This window comes from Ovis aries, chromosome 8, assembly GCF_016772045.2.
Source record: "Ovis aries strain OAR_USU_Benz2616 breed Rambouillet chromosome 8, ARS-UI_Ramb_v3.0, whole genome shotgun sequence".
NCBI lineage: Eukaryota > Metazoa > Chordata > Mammalia > Artiodactyla > Bovidae > Ovis > Ovis aries.
The window spans coordinates 16,835,617-16,856,340 of NC_056061.1; the positions used below are offsets into that span (position 1 = coordinate 16,835,617).

Here is a 20,724-nt window from a genome sequence, read left to right on the forward strand (position 1 = left end):
ATCAGCTTATGTGGTTCTCAGGCTGTTGAACTCATAGGGCAATTACAAACACGGTCTCCATCTTGCAGACTGCCCATCTTGCAACTTCTCAGCCTCCATAGTCATGAGAGCCAGTTCCTTACAATGAATCTCTTTATATATAAACACATGTATCCTATTGGTTCTGTATCTCTGGAAAACCCTGACTAATGCAACACTAAACTGCTTAACTGATATTTGGTGCACTGATCTGATCTCACAGAATGGAAAATCACAACAACACACTGGTTTTGCCTTTGCCTTATTGCTTTTCGAAAAACCAAAAGATTTCTGACATTTCAAATATCCCCAAATAAAAATTGCCCCCAATCCTATGGTCAAACAGACTTAAAAGAGAAAAATCTCTCCCCAGTTTATGAGTTCTCTGAGAGGGACAGCTCTTTTGATGGATTTTAAACATTCATCTCAGAAGAAGAGGTTTAGAGTTTTGAACTGAATCTCAGCCTTTGATCCTCAAATCAATTTCTGATGGAGAAACGCAGCTCTGGTTTTGACTGAAGGAAGCTAAAACATTGAAATGAGGTGGGTTTTTGGTTTTGTTTTGTTTTTTTTTTTTTTTTGACATTAAACAGCTGTTTCTAACAATTCCATGATTTCATCGTAAGTGAGTAAAACACATGTGGATTACATTTTCTTAAAATGCACAGGTTTGAAAAATTAAGGAACCTGGTTTGGGTTTGATTGAAAAGGTTTTGCAACTCAATGCCTGTCTCCATCTTCCATGTCTCTACCTGAATGTTTTCTTCTTGCAAAATGTTTTGACCTCATGATCTCAACAGATACAAGACTGATCACTAGAATGTGAAAGATGTTAAAAATCAACCCTGGGAGAAGTTTTTTTCTGAAATTTAATGAACCCCAAGCCAATCAATAAGCACAACTCCTGAGTTTCTCCTTCTGAGAACCCCATACCACCAAAAAATATCAAACTATTTCCAAATTTCTTTAAAATTGCCATTTTAAACACTATGTCATTGAAGTTTGGATCTTTGATCCTAAATCTAATATTATTTCTAGATTTATGAATTGTTTGATCCTTTATCTTGGGCTTCCTGGGGGACTCAAATGGTAAAGCGTCCTCCTCAATGCAGAAGACCTGAGTTCGAAAGCTGGGTCAGGAAGATCCCCTGGAGAAGGGAATGGCTAGCCACTCCAGTGTTCTTGCCTGGAGAATTTCACAGACAGAGGAGCCTGGCAGGCTATAGTCCAAGGGGTTACAAGGAGTCGAACATGACTGAGCAACTAACACTTTCACTTTTCAGTTTCACTGATCCTTTATCATTGAGGGTAGTTATTTCACTTTGTTAAAAACAAACAACAGTTTTCTTTCAAGTGTAGGATATTTTCAGGAGAGAGGAAAAAAAAGAATACTGTTGCTATGTTCCAGAAAATGTAGTGAATATGTGCATTCAAATGGCCTTCTCTTTATATTTCTATAATAACTGTGAATTCTGATTTTGAAAAACAGAAAGTTCACTTGGTCTTGAGTTCACAGGCAAGAGTCACACAATAAACATTTACTGCACACTTTTTTCATTATTTCCATTTTAAATTGAAGGTTTCTATTTATGAAACTGCAATTGTTAAATAGGAGGGATTTGAGAGGGATTTTAAGGGCTCAAAAATCAGTGAAAGCATAGATTCTGTGTTACTGCTGAGGTGGTGAAAGGTCACACGGGGTAACTGGAAGCTCTGGAGGGTCCCAGGGTATACATGTCCATGCAAGCTTGCCACCAGACCACTGTGGTCTGCTCTTTGCACAGACATCCTGTGGTTTGCTGAGTCAATAATTGAAGCTCCCAAAGCTTCTTCCCCAACAAAAATATGAGCCTTAATAAAATTGTACTGACTTTGTGTGTAAAGAGTGCAACAGTGAGAAAGAATCAGTGAAAGAAGAATGCATTATTAGGGTTATCAGAGCACTGCCATCAACAACAATTATTAAGCACCTACTATGTGCAAGGCAGTATTCTATACCTGTTGGATACAGACTATAAGATGTAACCTAAGACCTGTATTCTCTCTCTCTCTCTCTGCTGTGCTCCCAGTACTTTGAGTACCTTTTAAAAATATGAGTTTGTGTTGTGTTAGTTGCTCAGTTGTGTCTGACTCTGCAATCAATCCCATGGACTGTAGCCCACCAGGCTCCTCTGTCCATGGGATTCTCCAGGCAAGAATATTGGAGTTGGGTTACCATTTCCTTTTCCAAGGGATTTTCCCAACCCAGAGATTGAACCCAGGTCTCCTGCATTGCAGGCAGAGTCTTTACCATCTGAGCCACCAGGGAAGCTATGAGAGAATAAAGGAATATTTATTGAATGAATTAATTATTAATTACTTTAAAGGCACAGACTTAATCACCAAAGGATGGCAAAGGTGTGAGAGAAAGCGATAAGGAAGAAAACTAATGTTTCCTGAGTCTTCATTGTGTTCCAAGCTTTATGCTAGATATTTTACTTACTTTATGTCATTTCAACCTTACATTAAACCTGTGGAGCAGATGTTATTATTCTTGTTTTAAAGACGAGGGAATTGAGGTTCAGAGAGGTTAAGAAATTTCCGCAAGGTCACATAGCTAGTAAATGATAGAGTTGGGATTTAAAGAATTTGGCTTCAACGCTGAGAGTATTTGTTGAGTGATTACATGTGTGTAAGAGTCTGAATAAGGGGGTAACTACAAAGGTGTGGGAAACGTGAGGAAGTAACGTTTGGGGTTTGGTGAAGGAATAAATGTGAGTTCAGTTTGGGCAAGTTAAGTTTTTGTTGTAATCATTTGCTTATGAGCCTGGAATTGGGGTAACAGTTCTGAGATAAAGACAAATACCTGAGATTAGATTTGCTATGGAGTTGCTATGACATTTATAATTGACTTTAAAATACTTCCACATATACAGTGTGATGTTTCATTTGGATACTTAGGTTATGAGCCAGATTCTGCTCATCTCCAATCATGCCTGCATAGGCCAAGAGAAGCAGCTGACTGTCTACCCAAGAAACCTATTACGCTAAGTGAAATATGCCAGACAGAGAAAGATAAATACTTTATGATCTCATTTCTATGTGAAATCTAAACAATCAAACTCATAGAACCAGAGAGTAGAATGGCGGCTGCTGGGGGATGGGAGAAATGTGGAGATGTTGATCAAAGAGCATATAATTTCATATAAAACAGGTAATCAACAAGGGCCTACTGGCTAGCACAGGGAACTCTACTCAATGTTTTGTAACAACTTAAAAGGGAAAAGAATCTGAGAAAGAATATGTATTCAGATTATGTATATATACATAAACTGAAATCACTTTGCCATAGTAACTACTTCAGTAAATAAAGTGCGAACTTACAATTATAAGAGGACTATGTTCTGAAGATCTAATGTACAGCATGGTAACTATAATTAGTAATGCTGTATGTGGGAATTAACTGGTGATCCAGTAGCTAAGACGTGAGGCTCCCAAGGCAGGGGGCCCAAGTTCAATCCTTGGTCAGGGAATTAGATCTGACAAGCTGCAACTAAAGATACTGTGTGCCACAACTAAGACTTGGTAGAGCCAAATAAATAAATAAATATTTTTAAAAATAATAATAATGTTATATTGTGTACCTGAGAGCTGCTAAGAGAATAGCTCTTAAGTGTTCTTACCACACACACACAGACAAAAAGAGATAACTGTAAGATAACGGATGTATTAATTAACTTGATTATGGTAATCATTTTATAATGTACATGTATATCAAGTCATCTTGTGCACCTTAAATATATGCAATTTTGTCAATTATACTTCAATAAAGCTGAAAAAAAAAAAAACCCATACCTCAGTGTCTTCTCAAATGAGAAGCATCTGAATGAGCAGCTAATGCATGAAGCAAGAACTGAAAGCAAAAAGAAGATGGGTCAAGAGGACAGGCGAGATAAGCAAACAAAACAGGTAAGAATGGGCGTGGGTGAAGTGTGGATTTTTTTCTGATTTCAGGTTCACTGCAAGGAGGCAGGGAGAGGTGTGTGTGTGAGAGGTGGCAAGGCTGAGGCAAGTTTGCTATGGTAAAATGCCAAGGGAAAGAGAACGCCCAAGAAAAGTAATAATAATTGGGGGAATTGGATATGACAAAGCACTTCTCTGGAAAGTTGGGTTCTTTTCTATCTTCTTTTGATTCATCACACTGATTCTGTCCTTTATAAGAACTGAAACTGAAATGTAGTTGATCACTGATTATTAATAAGGATATTGACTGAGCACACACAGAAAAGGGATATCGTAGAGACAACTCAGAGAGAATAGGCGTACTGTCAAAAAGGTCTCCCACTGGCTTTCCTGAGCAGCTATCCCAACCAAAGAAAATTATTAATATGTTGCTTAGCTTGCATCTTTCCAAAAGTGATAGAAGGGCCAACAGTTATAAGCTCTATATTTACAAAACAATATAAATCCTACTAAATAGGGTTTATACCTTGACATAATGATATAGCTTAACTCCTGAAAAATTAATATACAGAAAAACTTTACATTTACATCAATCAAAAAGGCATTTCTGTATACTCCACAGAATAATAAACTCATTATCTTTGATCTGAAGAGAATTCAGGAATAATCCAAATCAAATCTCTCTTTGTGCTTTATTTTTTATTTATCATAAAATGAAGTGCTTCCCTTAAAAAGAAAAAGGAACTTCTATGTGTGCTTTGCTTGAAATATTTGAGGAATATTCTATAATCTTATTAATGTCTATGACTTAAAATAGGATTTTGTGTTTGGAATATATATGTAGAAAATATAAAAGATCTTTAGAAAAAGGATTTGAACATGTTTTTCATATTTACTCCAGTAGAATGTAGCCATTAAGACCTTCAAACCTTTCTCTCTCTAACAAGAGAGGCACTGTGTCCGTAGCTGTTACAAGCATCCTGTTTACAGATCTCCTTATAAACCTGGAGGTATTGTACTACCCACATCACAGCAGCAGACACGTGTGCAGGCAGTAACATCCTGTGTAGATTTGAGTTTCCAGCGTGACAACACTCTGTTCTGTGAGTAAGTGGGAGAATTCTCTCACAGGCATTCAAACAATTGGCTATCACACCTTTTTGAAGTTCATAGAAATCATTTTGGTTTTCAAAGACTTTCCCAATAAAGGAACAATAGAGGCTAGAATTTTCACACAATCATTTGGCTGTTATAAGTGACCAAACACAATAGCTGTGTTGTCATAAATTAACATTTATGTCATTTAAGAGTCTTTGGTGATTTGAAGAAAATGGAAAAAAAAAAACAAAAACAACAGGGGGCAATGATCTAATGTTACTGTCCGTTCATTTTTCCCAAGCCAAATCTTAGAAATCCCTCTGTTCATTTAGGGGGAGAACAAGCAAAAAGGAGATGAATATCTCTTTGAAAATGTTTTTCTAATACAAATTTTAGACCTATCTCCAAATGCTTACTAGAGGCATAGACTCAGATTTCTTACACTGACTTAAATGTTAGGATTCGTTATTTCCAAATCATGCTTTTGGCATACAATAAAAGACAATTATCTCCTTTAGTAATATACAAACTAATTAGAAAAGAGTTAGGGCTTCATAAGTAAATGAGGCTGTGATGCCAGTTCCCATTAGAAGTGCTCTGAACATCATTCCCTAGTTCAAACAAAGCCAGGTTGCAGTGCCTTCCCGCTCAACACTGGTCGTAGATAAAAGACACCACCGACCTGCAATGAGAGGAAATAAGTCACCATTACTCCATCTAAAATTAAAGGATCTATTCTTGCTTTACAGTTTATCAGATGTTTGGTCCGGAAGCTGATTGTTTTAAAAAGTCTGTCTAAACATAGTATATTTCCTAAAGGCATGTTAGCAAACTAAACACTTGCTTCTAGTTACAACATCCTAAATTTTATTAACATAGCTAAGATAAATGAGTAAACAGATGTGATGCTAGTCAGTATGCGTCTTTCCCAGGAACGCAAAACCCATGCCAGAAAACAATTTATGCTTTTTACTGTAAATTGTTAATTATCCACTACAATAAAGATTGACCTAATACTAAATTCTTGGAAGTGAAAAGCAACCTTCCGTTTGTGAGTGTAAAGTTGTTAACTGTCTTTTATTCTAGTTCCTGATAAAATTATTTATATAGTTGTGAACAAGAATGAATGAATTGATCAAACAAATATCTATCAGAATCCTGCCCCCTATCAATTCTTACATATTCTTGTGGCTTGGTTTTCTGTGAAGAACAATCTTAGAGGTGGAAACTTGTGTAAGCCACAGTATTTATTTTTTCAAGATTGTTTTTATACTGTAAATTGAAAAAGAATCCACTTTTCCAAACTGAAGTTTTTGTTTTCGGAGATTACAACAGTTTTGCTCTAATTTTTTTTTAAAGTCCCCCATACCTTTTGCCTCTACCTGAATAAAAACTATTTGGCTGAAATTTATTTTCAACACATGCCTAAAACATCCCTTGAAGAAGCTCAGAATAACAAAGGAAATACTGAAGGGTTAATGACTCTGACTTCTACAATTATTTAGACCTATGGAGAAAATTAAAATGACCAATGTGTGTGGTAAAGGCTCTTAAAGTATTTTTAATGAAATAGAGATTAGTTGATCTAGCAGGTAAATACACCATTCTGGTGTCTGTTTGGGTAAAGTGGAGAATGCTTTTAACAACACAGGCCAGTAAAACAACATTTAGTAATTTTGGAGTTGTCTTAAGTAACTGGTTTTTGCAAAGCATCAGTTGTGCAATGCCACTGAGTCATTTAGGAAATTATGAGCCTGAATCCTGCAAGATGCCACCATATCCAATAAATACTGTGCTTTTCTTCTTCTTCTCTTTCAACACATCTGCATGTCTTCTTGGTCTGAAGGTCATCCAGCTGCCATATGAGTCACCATTGTTGATCCTTCCTATAACTGATTTTAGTTTTCCTCCTTTCACTTAATAATCTATGAAAAATTTTGGTTTTTTGTTTATTCTGGTTTACCGGATGATCTGATGAGACAATGATCATACAGCTTACAATTTTTGAGTGTTGCCTTTCATTCAATTAGCCTAACTGTTAAAAATAAGTGACATGTGGCTGTAAGAATCACTTTGTCAAAATACTATCATTTTCTTAGAAAGATATTAAATAGTTGATGGTTTGACTTTTGAAATGTCATTAATACTTGTCAAGAACCATGTAAATGGTATCATATACATTTTTAAATGTTTAAAATGGTTAGGACTAATGTTTTATTGTGAGGAAAAAACAATCCCAAAATTTTAGCAAAAAAGAGTAAAATATCTATAGAAATGTTAATGTATAATTTTTCATCTATTTTTTATTGAAGTAGAGTTGATTCACTAATACAATGCTGTGTTAGTTTTGTCAACATATGATTCTTAAACCACTTGGAAAATTCATGTGAGTAGTTTATGCCTGAAGTTTTGTTTTTTTTTTATTAACTGGATTTTAGGTTGAGCTATAACACTGAAAAATAAACTACTCAAGAAGATCAGTTTTGATATACTTTTTTTTGACTCATCAATAATAACATTGGTATTTTATAGTAGGCTCTAAGTCCTTCATTTAGACTTCAGAAATATTGCTAATAGGCAAAAGATTGATTCTTACACATGTCAGGAGGTCATCAATGCAGAAAACAAGTGTTAAATACCTGCTGTATGTTCTGTACTAATGCTTTGGAAATTAGGTACAAAGGAAGCAACAGACACTGCTCTATCTTGGAAGAATTTCTAAACATCTTGGCATAAAAGAATGAATGACTTTCATTACCTCGTCCTCCTCTGAACATTTCTTAAATGCAGCTCATATTTTCTTCTGTTTCACTCAGCATCTTCCATGGACATCAGTACCTTTTCCCAACAAGTCCAAGACCCAGGGCTCCAAAATACCACTCGTAAGGTAATGGGTTCAAAATCTTTATTTTCTAGTCACCAAACTTTGTTCAAGCCTTCAAGGTTGTATTTTCCTTTGTCTTCTGGATAAATCCATGTTTGTGTCCCTTGGGCTCTTGAAAAGCTGCAAGTTGATGCATCCTCTCTAACCACACCAACCTGTTTCTTCTACTCATTCTAAGTCTGTCAATGGCTCAGAAATCCAGGAAATCTGGAGTCCTTCTCACTCATATCACAGCACTAAGCTCTGTCTAGTCTCCCTCCAAATATCCCTCTATGGCAAGTTCCAGGGACCTATGGCAGATTTCACCAACTTTCATTTAAATTATGAGGGTAGCCTACCTGGTCTCCCTGCCTCTAGCATCTCCCTTCTTCCTCTTACCTAAACACATCATCTTAGTTATTTTCTTAAAATTCAGATATCACCACTCATGTAACTCCCATGATTAAAAGCCTCTGGGCTCCCATGTGTCTACATAACAAATTTCAAAATCTTGATCTTGTTATAAAGCCTCTACCTTGCTTAACAACAGGTTGTACTTCCAGCTACTTGCCTATTTCCACGTTCGCGTGCTAAGTCACTTCAGTAGTATCCAATTCTTTGCAACCCCATGGACTGTAGACCGCCAGGCTCCTCTGTCCTCTCTCCTGGATTCTCCAGGCAAGAAGACTGGAGTGGGTTGCCATGTCCTCCTCCAGGGATCTCCCAGACCCAGGGACTGAACCTGTGTCTCTTATGTCTCCTGCATTGGCAAGCAGGTTCTTTACCACTAGCGCCACCTGGGAAGCCCCCTTTTCCATAAGCAGTACCTGTTTCTGTTACAGGATTTCAGTTTTTAGAGCACACTGAAGTAATCTGTGGGGCTTTATAAAGTACAAATTGCAAGACTCCAGAACCAAAATCTTTTTAGTAGAGCTTGGGAATCATTCATTCTCACTATTAATCTGTCCTAGAATACTCTCCCAAGATTTAGCCCTCTCCCTTCTTGTCCTTTAGCAAATTTCCATTTATCCTTTAAGATCTTGGTCCAGTATTTTCTATCCAAGATCTTTCCTGCCCTCGCCACAAGAGAAGCCACTCCTTAGTCATTGCGCCCATGAGACTTTAAATATTGTTCAAATACATAGATTGATAAATTATTTGTGTTAAAACTATATCTCTTATGATTCCCAACAGTATTTATCATCATCTGCCATATTATGTATTTTATTTATTTATTTATGTTTCTACTCTCTAGTGTGTATGCTTCAATGGGTAAGGGTTTTTGTTTCCCCCAACTCTTTAATAAATAAAAAATATCAAAGGAAAACCTGTGAGAGAAAAACTTCTGTCACCACTGTTGAAGAAAGCTACTCAAGACCATGCAACAGAATGAAGAAATAACTACCATCTTCAAAACTGAGAGATGGCAACATTTTCAGAATATTTTGCATCAGACCATGAAGGATAGCATGAAATTAAAATATACTATCAATTTTGGTTTTGTTTCCATAAATGATATCTTCATAATATTCAGTTACGTAAGTTTGCTTTTTTCTGCTATTACAGACTTTGCCCTGAACTGCTGAGCAAAAAATTCTAGGCTCTAACTCTGGATCTGTCTGCAGAATACTGAGCAACCTCCTTTCACCATTGTTCTGGGTCTTGTTTTCGTCTTCTTTAAAATAAAGGAGCTAAATTCAAATGAGTAGTTTATAAGCAGTTGGTAGTAGAATTCTTTTTACTACCTGGGTAAATGGGAAATAACATATAGATGGGGTGAGAAGTCTCACTCCATCTTGACCCTCAGCAGTCCATTCACCCCTCTGATGACCCTAAGGCTCCCAGTTCTATGTATATCTTTTTCAAAATGTTCGAGGTATAAATATGAAAAGTATTTATGAAACAAGTAAATGAATATATATTATATGATCTGCCATGTTCACAGATATAATAAAATTAACTGAAGGAAGAAACATGAACTAAAAATGACCATTTACCTCTTGTCTTCTGTTTTTCAATTACACCAGGAAGTCAGACCAGTGTTCTTATAATCTTCTACGGTATTAATTCCCCTCTCACTTTCTAGTGCCATCCTCTGTGTGGCCTTGTTATTACCTCACTCATTTAACACACTTCTGTCTAAAAAAAGAGAAAAAACACTTTTCTTGTTTACTTCTATGTCCAATGATCGTATTCAACAGTTTTCAGATCTCTGAATCTACACGCTATCTCCCATTTACCTAGGATCAATGTCCTTCAGTTCATTTCCTCTCCCAGTTCAGATCCTATCTGTAAGATCTATAATAATTCCACTACTGATTCTGGCTGAGAGGTTAACATGCCTCAGAGAATCAGAAAATAGAAGAATTTTTCTGTGCTTGTATAGGGCTAGGGGTGGAGGAAGTTACAGACAAGCAACAAACCAAGCTGGAGATAAAACTCCACAGTAAATCAGATTTCTAGTAACATCCCTAGCAGTGTTGGTAGAAAATGAATCCAAGGGTGGGAAAAAGCAATACGGTCTATAACATGACAAAGAGAGAGGGTGGAAGGAAAACAGACTTTTATGCCACAAAGCTGCCAGAACATGCAAAGTAGGGGAGGGAGGGAGTATGAAAATGATAAGACTTGGGCCAGTCAGCTGGCAGGGAAGGGAGTGAGAGTGACCTGACAAGCCCAGATGACTGGTCTGTGAAGTACTTGCTTTTAATACTTCTCATGATCTTCCAGTGCCTTATTTGCTCTATTAAGTATTCCCCAAACTCCTCCTCATACCAGAAATATTCATAGTCATAGTGACAAGCTCAGTAACACACAGAGCCTCTATTTGACACTGTGCTCTGTTCTGTTTGGGTCACTGGAAATACTGATTTCTTCACAGGTGCTATGAACCTTTCTTGATATGACAGCCCTACTCATAATATATATCTTTGCAACATGCTGGTCTCCTCATAATGGATTGATACATTTTTCATCCTGCTTTTGCATACGCTGAACTCTATGCATATTGCTGGCCTTATCTCAGTGAAAGCCCATGAGTCCTGGGCTGAGCTTTCTGAGTCACGCTCTGTCCAGTTATGTGAATTACCCTTAATTTCTACTTATCAGTATAAGCCTTGCCTCCCCAAGAGCTTTGTTTTCATTTTCCTTCCTAGACCTTGGAACTCCATTAATCGGTAATTGATAACTTCCATAAGTGTGCATTTTACACAAAGGAGTAAAAAGTTGGCTCAATGACAGACAAAAGAATAAAGAAAGTTGGCACTGAATAGAAACTGAACTGTGAAAGACCTTAACATTGAGAGAGCAGAGATTTTTTAGATAACGTTTCTTGTTTGCTTCATTGTAAACCAATTGGCTTTACCTTCTAATGGTGGATCACAAATGAAGATGACAACCCTGGAGAACTTGATAGATATGTCAGGGAGAGATGGGAAGCAGATGTCTTAATCATTCATGTATCCAAGTTTAAGTTATTGTACTAGAAAGGGAGGACTGGATTAAAGAAAGTAATAGGCAAGCACCACGTGCTTCTACAATAGTCTGGTCTGCCAGAAGGGAAACAGCCTGAGGTCTGTAACCCCATTTTATATCTTGACATTGTTATTTACAAAGCTTTGTGAGCTATTAGTATCCAAGAACCTGACAGATGTACCTAGCACTGAACTATCTGGTCTAGGAAACATCTAGACAAGAGTCTGAAAAGTTAATTTATATGTTAAAACAGACAGGGAGGAGAACTTATTTAATTGTCAAAGTGTTTAAAAGGAGGACCTTGAAAGTAGGCCTAACATTTCCTTTTTTTCCCCTTTATTGCTCTACTATGTAATTTTCACTGGTTTACTATGGTTATTTCTTCAGTAAAGTTTAATTTTTTAATTAAAATTTCACCTAGTTTTTCAGGCTTTTAAGTGAAGAATTCTTTATATCCTGGGAATTGAACACACTCTTAACACTTTATCACTTATTCTCAATGGATAATTAAGAGTTCATTTTATTTTCTGTTGTAATATATTATGTTTCTTTTCCAGAAAACTCATCTACTTTTGGCCTATAACAAGATATTAATAAAATGAGACGGCTGAGTGTTATTTAGCATTCAGCATAAAGCCAGTCTGTAGTTTCATTTTTATTGTTGTGTAGTCACCAAGCTGTGCCCAACTCTTTTGTGACCCCCCGTACTATAGCCCACCAGGGCTCCTCTGTCCATGGGATTTCCCAGGCAAGAAAGAATACTGGAGTGGTTTCATACTTCTTATATATTACATATGTGACTAATTCAGAAGTAGATTGTTCTTGAATAGATATGCATTATGTTCCACTTTAATGAAAATGGATCTTTGTTCTTTCTCCCCTTTACTTTTCCTTTGAAAATTATTCATGGCATCTCAGCAACTGTACCAGAACTGTGATCGATGTCATGGGTAGAAAAAAAGACATATCCCTTGCTTTCATAGACCTTAACATCTAGGGAGAGGACCAGTTGAAGAAATACTTATACAGTCCCAATTGTCAACATTATATAGACAAGTATAAGGAAATACATATGTTAATCTGTGAGTCAGGCTTCCTTGAGGAAAGAAACTAACGTATAAGAAGCATTAAGCTAGATGTAAGGGAGGTGATTGGACGGGGTGGGTGGGGGCAGGTACATTCCAAGCTGGAATTTGGTATAGTGGTCAGGATCAGATCGTGAACAAGTACGATTGCTTCTTCCCCTAAATTCAAACCTGGAGATGCCACAAAGTTAAAAAACAAACTACATCAAAGACTACGAAAGCCCTTGGAAAACCAGGAGAGTGGGTCAATCTAGAATAAAGCTTTCTAGTTCTGTACTCTCCTCTCTTCACATTTTACTGGCCAGCTATGTTCCTCCTCTGCCATACATCGAGTGGACAGAAAATAGTTTCTAGGCAAGTGCCCGCAGCACACGGTAGTTCATCTGAACACCACTGGCCCCAGGTTAGAGAGGAAGAATAGAGTAGCTGCTTAATGCAGAGGGACTGAGTAGTTTCCCATCACCAAGCCCCTAGTAGGTAACTACGAGGAGAGGCAGTCCCTGGAAAATATCAGGGCTTGGAGCGGGGACGGCAGGTTACAAAATGCAGTACTAGAGGCTCTTTTTCTTTTGTGGTCACCTTCCAACACACATCGTCTTTACTAAGAAGAGTATCTGCTAGGATCTGGGCTGCCATCTCTCCTTTCAGGTACGTATAACCAGCAGGAAAGATGGCAGTTCCACAAACATGAAATAAAAACTAAATAGACATGTGAGGAATGCAAGTGCAAGCTCTGTGAAAGAAAGAGTCAACCTATCCATAAGAAAGCAAAATTAATGGACTAGGTAGGGTGAATTACACAAAATATCCCTATCAAGAATAAGGAGAGAATGCTTTAGATAGCAAACAGTTTAAAAGAACTCAAGAGCTATTAAGGAGGAAAAATATAATATTGAGATAAAGGACTTAATTTCTTATGGAGATTAAGAAAAAGTATCAAAAATTATTTCAGAAAAGTTCACAAGGGAGTCATCTGATTAATATTGATATTCTTATACAAAATGTAACATTTTTTTCTATCTAATCATTGAATACATATTAAAAAGGTCCTCAAACCTTCCTTGAAGACTCATCCTTTGGAAGAAAGAAAACAGATAATTCTTGGCAAAAAAAATATTGTTTTTTCATAAATGACACAAATAATATACAAGTATAAACTGTAACACAGAAGTATTAGAGGAAAAAGTGAAAGTCTGTCTTCAAAATCACTCTCAGCACAGTTTGCTTTCCTTTTCTAATATAAACAAGATAGTACCATGTTATTCTGTAACTTTTTCATATAAAATATATATTTCTATGTCAGTACTTATAACTCATCTCTTCTTTTTTTAAATTATTTATCTTGATTTTCTACTTTATTTTAAAAGTGATTGTATGTATTCACCATAAAAAATCAAATAAAACCAATATATACAAAGTGAAGTGATCTTGCTCAGTCTTGTCTGACTCTTTGCGACCATATGGACTGTAGCCCACCAGGCTCCTCCATTCATGGGATTCTCCAGACAAGAATACTGGAGTGGGTTGCCATTTCCTTCTCCAGGGGAACTTCCCGACCCAGGGATCGAACTTGGGTCTCCCACATTTCAGGCAGGCGCTTTACCCTCTGCGCCACTGGGGAAGCCCCAATATATACAAAACAAAGTCAAAATCCCCTTTCATCTATCAACCCCTTATCATTTAATCCATTTATTGAATACATACACACATGAAAAAAATGTATTTGCGTTGTTATTGGTCAGTTGCTCAATCACGTAGGACTCTTTGTGACCCCATGCACTGCAGCACCCCAGGCCTTCCTGTCCTTCACTATTGCCCAAAGTTTGCTCAAACCCATGTTCACGGAGTCTGTGATGCCATCCAGGCATCTCATGCTCTGTTATCTCCTTCTCCTCCTGCCTTTCCGAGCGTCAAGGGCTTTTTCAATGAGTCAGCTCTTCACATAAGATGGCCAAAATATTGGAGCTTCAGCGTCAGCATTAGTCCTTCCAATGAACATTCATGGTTGATTTCCTTAATGATTGAGTAGTTTGATCTCCTTGAAGTCCAAGTCCAAGGAACTCTCAAGAGTCTTCTCCAGCACCACAGTTTGAAAGCATCCATTCTTTGGCACTCAGCCTTCTTTATGGTCCAGCTCTCACATCCATACATGACTACTAGAAAAACCACAGCTTTGACTACATGGACATTTGTTGGCAAAGTAATGTTTCTGTTTTTTAATATATTCTCTAGGTTTGTTATAGCTTTTCTTCCAAGGAGCAAGTGATTAATTTCACAGCTACAAACACTGTCCACAGTGATTTTGGAGCCCAAGAAAATAAAGTCTGTCACTGTTTCCTCATCTATTCGCCATGAAGCGATGGGACCAGATGCCATGATCTTAGTTTTTTGAATGAGTTTCAAGCATGCTTTTTCACTCTCCTCTTTCACCTTCATCAAGAGGTTCTTTAGTTCTTTCTTCTCTTTCTGCCGCAAGGGTGGTATCATTTGCATATCTGAGGTTATTGATATTTTTCCCAGCAATCTTGCTTCCAACTTATGCTTCTTCCAGTCTGGCATTTTGCATGATGTACTCTGCATAGAAGTTAAATAAGCAGAGTGATAATATACAGGCCTGACATACTCCTTCCCCAGTGTATTTATATATATTAATTAATTAATTTGTTTGCTTCCAGTGCTGTGAATTCAAACACTGAGAAAAGAAAAAGAGGCTTCTACTCAGATAGGTAACGAGAAATGAATACCTTGGAAATGAATACCTTTGGAAATGAATTCCCAAACCACTACATACATGTAAACTCTTCTGTCGTGGTTTGACTATAAATGGAATCAGATTGAATATATGACCACCATGGTGTATTTTTTCACTTAATAATATTTCTTGGCACCATCTCAGGTTAGCATATGGAACTCACTTATTGTATTGATGAATAGGAATTCTCGGTTTTACCATTCCAGCCCAGATAGCATCTAGGTCTTTCATCAGAACTATTTGGAATGCTATTAGATTGAACCTAATTCTAAAGATAAAATCACATGTTTGCTACAAAGATTTTTCTGTGTAAACAGTGATAATACAGAAATATCTGTCTGGAACAAACAGTAGCAAACTGTATGTAGTATCGGAGTTTTTCTTTCAGTAAAGCTTATGGAGTTTAGTAATATCACAGATACATTCCATCCTCCTGACAGCTCTTGGCCTTTCCAAAACTGTACTTGAAAAACTGGAATGAATTATGATGAAATATTAAGTAAGTATTAGTCTAAATAATTTTCTACCAAAAATTTGGAAAGGCATATTTAGGGGGTTTTCGCAGACACAAAAGAAACAGATAGTTATTTAAATTTTAGTAATCACTGCAATTCAGAAGTAGTCGTTTCCTTTCTTCTTCTTGTTTTCATTGAAATAGCCCTGTGGGCTATGTCTCTGGTTTAGTTTAACTATATTAATAACAACTTATTGGTTGGTTGTTAAAAAAATACTATTTTTCCAGAATTTATACTATTACACTCATGAAATTTTATAGAATCACTGGAAAAATCCAGAGATATAAAATTATTTCCATTTGGTTCTTCAAACACAGGTCTGTATTTTTCTTTTTAACATTGAGCATTAAACAAGCTAACATTTTTATTAGACGTATTAAACACATTTTAAAAAATCAAAAATTTTACAAGGAATCTTTTTCAATTACTATTTTTCTTCAATTACTTTATATTTGAAGAAATGAGAACAAAGAGAAAAAAAGAGATGAAACAAAATGTAGACTATAAAGACAGAGCAGTAAGGAGTTTCATACGCATTTCAGCAAGAACAGTATCCAGTAAAAGACGAGAAATCCTAGGCTTCCCTGGTGGTCCAGTGGTTAAGACCCGCCTTCAGTGTGGGAAGATCCCACATTCCACGCAGCAACTAAGCCCACGCGTCACAACTACCGAGCCTGTACCCTAGAGCCCAGAAGTCACAGCTGCTGAAGCCCAGGAGCCCTAGCTGTGCTCCACAGCAAGATAAGCCACAACAAGAGAAGCCCCCTCAATGAGAAGCCCGTGCTCTGCAAGGAAGAATGATGCCCACTCTCAGCAACTAGAAAAAGCCCGCATGCAGCAATGAAGACCGGCCCACCACAGCCAATAAATGAATAAATCTTTTTTTAAAAAAACAAGAACTTGCTTCCAACTTACAAGTGATTAAATAAATACTAGTTACATTAACCAAAGCTTCATGTTTTCATTAGTCAAAACAAAATAATTCTCCCTCCCGCTTCATTCCAATTGGTTGTTTTCATGTAGTTTCTGCTGCTACACCTGCCTTCTTTTAGAGAAAGAATATCTTGTTCCCCTTGGTCTCCTCACAGGGAGACATACAGTAACACCTTGTTAGTGCTCAGCACAGTACTTGTTGAATTAATAAAGTGGGACATTCACAGGTTTTTCTGAATATTAGCTCCAGGCTGGGGCAAGAAAAGGAACACAGTATTATTTTGCAATGTTTCTCCCTGGAGTAGCAAAAATATGCAATCCCTCTCATCTTTGTCTGCATATCACATTCCAACTGACAGAGAGTCATTTTCATCACGCTATTGGATGCCCCAATGTTTTTGTTTTAGGATCTTAAAAAAGAGAAAGCTGACAGTCTAACTTGCTTGACTCTTTTATGTCAAGCTTGCCTTTGGAATATTGCACAATTATAGTAATAACTTACAAAAATATCATTTTACATTTTATAATACTTTATGGTATAAAGCACTTTCACGTATATTATTTTATTGAATCTTCATAACAACATGGTATCATCACTGCTGTTAAGAAACAACATAAAAATCTTGTAAATGAGGTAGAGGGGTGATAACATGTGCTTTCAATGTCTCACTGGAACATTGTTTAACAGATTCACTTAAGAATTATTGAAATCTCTAGAGCAATGATCTTTCTTTATTACCAATCAGAGTCCAAACTCTGTAATGTTACATTTTACCTTGTGGATTTTGTCTTCTAGAGATACAAATAATTTCTCTCTGGTTGAAATTATAACCAACAGATATGGTTTAATTGCCCTTTAGGATTTATCCAGGTTTGTATTTAACCTAGAAATTCAGCGATGCTCAGTTCTTCAAATGCCTTTTGTAGCAGTTTACCAACCTTATTCCCTTACTGATGAGATAAATAAATCTTTGGCATGTATTTATTCCTTATTTATATAATACTCATGTTCTTTAATGTTCTTGAAAAATTAATCTTTGATATTAACATGTTCATTCTCAATTAGCTTCCTTAAATCAATTATGAAAAAAGAAACACAAAGGAGCTATTATATACAAAAATGAAATAGAGACACATTAAAATACTATAGCTATGGACATCCTTGATGGTCCAATGTTTAAGACTCTGTCTTCCAATGCAGGGGCATGGGTTCAATCCCTGGTCAGCGAACTAAGATCCCACATGCTGTGCAGTGCAGCCAATAAACACATTTTTAAAATGAAAAAAATAAAATAGTCCAGTTATAATGATCACTTGAATCAGTGTTCAAATTATAAACTTTTGGAGGAAAGTTACACATGGGACATAAAGTTCTATAAAAGTAAAAACTAAAACTATCCAGCATTTGTCTATAGGAAAACACAAAAACAGTACCAAGAGAGACATACTAAGAGAAGGTTAAAGGTGGGGTCACAGAGAGATGAATAATGCCAATTATACAGAGCCATCCTTTCATTTTCTTTATACAAATTTAAAATGAAATACGTGATATGTGGGCACTTCAAGATAAAGACAAAGAAATGACTAATCATTTATAAAAGAGATATCAATGATTTATTTAAATAGTCATCAAATTAAAACCAAAAGCCAAGTTTTGTATGAACAAGGTCGTTTCAAGAAATAACTTTATTCTGTTTTTAGCTATTGTTTTTTGCACTAGCTAGAGATATTTTGTTTGTTTGTTTTCATGACCCCACAAGTCTATAAGTCTGTTTTTATCAATTAGGAAAACCAATCTAAGAAACCCCTCAGCAGGGTCCCCTTGCATCTCTTTGGCAGAACTGTATTATATGTTCATTCCTAAAGTAGTATTTGCAATGGATTTTCTTCTGTCAATTGTGATTCAATACCAGGAGCTGGAGCTTGGAATCACCAGTCCTCAAGGATAGAGCTGTGCAAAGGGAAGTAGACATCTGGACAAATTAGAGTTTGATTTGAAAGCAGAAAAGAAAAGGCTGTTGAGTAAACATTCAATTACATCACCATAAGATAGCCCTTATTCTTTTTATTTCAGCTATCTGGCCATGGCTAAGTCACTCAGGGCTGGATCCTTCATCCCTGCTTAGATAATACGAGCTCATCTCTAGGATCTTTGAACTCAGAATCAGAGAATGAAACTGTTTGATACTAAAGGGAACATTTCATGCAAAGATGGGCTCAATAAAGGACAGAAATGATATGGACCTAACAGAAGCAGAAGATATTAAGAAGAGGTGGCAAGAATACACAGAAGAACTATACAAAAATGATCTTCATGACCCAGATAATCACTATGGTGTGATAACTCACGTAGAGCCAGACACCCTGGAATGTGAAATCAAGTGGGCCTTAGGAAGTATCACTATGAAGAGTGCTAGTGAAGGTGATGGAATTCCAGTTGAGCTACTTCAAATCCTGAAAGATGATGCTGTGAAAGTGCTGCATGCAATATGCCAGCAAATTTGGAAAACGCAGCACTGGCCACAAGACTGGCAAAGATCAGTTTTCATTCCAATCCCAAAGAAAGGCAATGTCAAGGAAAGCTCAAACTACTGCACAATTGCACTCATCTCACATGCTAGTAAAGTAATGCTCAAAATTCTCCAAGCCAGGCTTCAGCAGTACGTGAACTGTGAACTTCCAGATGTTCAAGCTGGTTTTAGAAAAGGCAGAGGAACCAGAGATCAAATTGCCAACATCCGCTGGATCATGGAAAAAGCAAGAGAGTTCCAGAAAAAACATCTATTTCTGTTTTATTGACAATACCAAAGCCTTTGACTGTGTGGATCACAATAAACTGTGGGAAATTCTTCAAGAGATGGGAATACCAGACCATCTGACCCTCCTCTTGAGAAATCTGTATGCAGGTCAGGAAGCAACAGTTAGAACTGGACATGGAACAACAGACTGGTTCCAAATAGGAAAAGGAGAATGTAAAGGCTGCATATTGTCACCCTGCTCATTTAACTTCTATGCAGAGTACATCATGAGAAACGCTGGACTGGAAGAAGCACAAGCTAGAATCAAGATTGCTGGGAGAAATATCAATAACCTCAGAGATGCAGATGACACCACCCTTATGGCAGAAAGTGAAGAGGAACTAAAAGCCTCTTGATGAAAGTGAAAGAGGAGAGTGAAAAAGTTGGCTTAAAGCTCAACTTTCAGAAAACGAAGTTCATGGCATCTGGTCCCGTCACTTCATGGGAAATAGATGGGGAAACAGTGGAAACAGTGTCAAACTTTAAGTTTTTGGGCTCCAAAATCACTGCAAGATGGTGATTGCAGCCATGAAATTAAAAGATGCTTACTCCTTGGAAGGAAAGTTATGACTAAACTAGACAGCATATTAAAAAGCAGAGACATTACTTTGCCAAGAAAGGTCCATCTCATCAAGGCTATGGTTTTTCCAGTAGTCATGTATGGATGTGAGAGTTGGACCATACAGAATGCTGAGCACTGAAGAACTGATGCTTTTGAACTGTGGTGCTGGAGCAAATTCTTGAGAGTCCCTTGGACTGCAAGGAGATCCAACCAGTCCATCCTAAAGGAGATTAGTCCTGGGTGTTCATTGGAAGGACTGATGTTGAAGCTGAAATTCCAGTATATTGGCCACCTGATGTGAAGAGCTGACTCATTTGAAAAGACCCTGATGCTGGGAAAGATTGTAGGCAGGAGGAGAAGGGGACAACAGAAGATGAGATGGTTGAATGGCATCACTGATTCATGAAGATGAGTCTGAGTAGACTCCGGGAGTTGGTGATGGACAGGGAGACCTGACGTGCTGTGGTCCATGGGGTTGTAAAGAGTAGGACATGACTGAGCAGCTGAACTGAACTGAAAGTCAGGGCCCATGTTAAAAAAAATCAAAGTGGAAGGGTGAACAGGGGAAGTCTTGGTAACAACTTCTTGGTGGTTGTCCCTCAAATCTTCATGCAACTGTCCCCTTTCTATGGTTCAATAATATGATCCAATATATGCTAATGCCATTTGGACCCAAAGAGGTCT

At 37.1% G+C, this 20,724-nt stretch overlaps 1 long non-coding RNA gene across 2 annotated transcripts in view; it reads right to left on the minus strand.

Moving 5' to 3' along the window:
• Positions 1–401: 401 nt before the first annotated feature.
• The window catches only part of LOC105612144 (uncharacterized), a 63,436-nt gene continuing 43,113 nt past the window's right edge, over positions 402–20,724 (minus strand). For both annotated transcript variants that reach the window (XR_003590207.3, XR_009601515.1), the window contains exon 4: positions 402–5,740. This is a non-coding gene — a long non-coding RNA (uncharacterized LOC105612144). The remainder of the gene's footprint in view (positions 5,741–20,724) is intronic.